This window comes from Kogia breviceps, chromosome 13, assembly GCF_026419965.1.
Source record: "Kogia breviceps isolate mKogBre1 chromosome 13, mKogBre1 haplotype 1, whole genome shotgun sequence".
NCBI classification, from domain to species: Eukaryota; Metazoa; Chordata; class Mammalia; order Artiodactyla; family Physeteridae; genus Kogia; species Kogia breviceps.
Window position 1 is genome coordinate 22,483,343 of NC_081322.1, and position 1,309 is coordinate 22,484,651.

The window sequence follows — 1,309 nt, forward strand, 5'->3', positions numbered from 1 at the left end:
TTACCAGCATTCCAGGGACAAGGAGTTGAAGAACAAACGTAATGTGTATTGCTCACCTTCTATATTCCAAGACTGTATGTACCAAGAACTTCACATGCTATCACCTTCAAGCCAGGAGAAACACTTACCATAGAATATTCTAAAGAGGATGGTGAAATTTTTCCAGTTGGAATCATCTGGGGGCATACTGTGGTGCTTCTTGCATACCTCAATTGGTTTTCTGTTTCTACATCATTCTTAATGTATATTTCAATATAGATGGCAACACATATCACTGATTGAGATCAGTTTTGAGTTTCAAGATGCTTATGAAGATATTGAAATAAGTATCATATGCCCTTCAAACCCCAGTATAAAATTTAAGAGTTAAGAAAACATGTCACTTGCTCTGTTAGAAGCATTTAGCTCATGCAGTTAACTACAATGCTTAATAAAAGAAGAATGAAGAGTTTTAATTATAGCTATTAAAAAAATAAAGATAATCTATTTTCAAATATTCACCAATTCATCATTTGAAAAATTTAAAGTCTTCTTTCAAAATTGACTACAAACATACTTTATTTCAGACAGTAATACTGTGTAAACTTAATTGTAATGCTTTTTTATTGATACTTCATTATAAAAATTTCAAAATATTTTCTCTTACTGTTCAGATAAAAATTTATGTTTTTATAAGTTAAGTTGAAATGTAATTATCTTTTTCACATGGTTCCAAATATATGATGTTATAAATTCTTTAGATTTATATATTTTACTAAGTCTGCTATGTTCCAACTTAATTTATACATTGAGAATAGTACATTTGCTTTAATTTACTTCAAAATCATTAAACGCGGCCCTCCCTGGTGGCGCAGTGGTTGAGAGTCTGCCTGCCGATGCAGGGGACACGGGTTCGTGTCCTGGTCCGGAAAGATCCCACGTGCCGCGGAGCGGCTGGGCCCGTGAGCCGTGGCCGCTGAGCCTGAGCGTCCAGAGCCTGTGCTCCGCGACGGAAGAGGCCACAACAGTAAGAGGCCCGCGTAGCACAAAAAAAAAAAAAAAAAAAAAAAAAAATCATTAAACGCTTTAATTAAATAGTGATGTGAAAGGTATGTCAGGCTTTTGTCCTTTATTATGTAAATGATGGCTTTTTGCATGTTTTTCCTATGTTAAAAATTAATATATTAATCCAATCTATACTCATTTCTCAAATAAAGTCTTCATTGCTTTTGGGGAACAAATCAATCTTTTAGGATTTAAACCCCAAGTGTTTTAACATCAGACCGTGAAATAAGGCAGAATTCAAAGACACTGTGTGTTCTTTGTGATA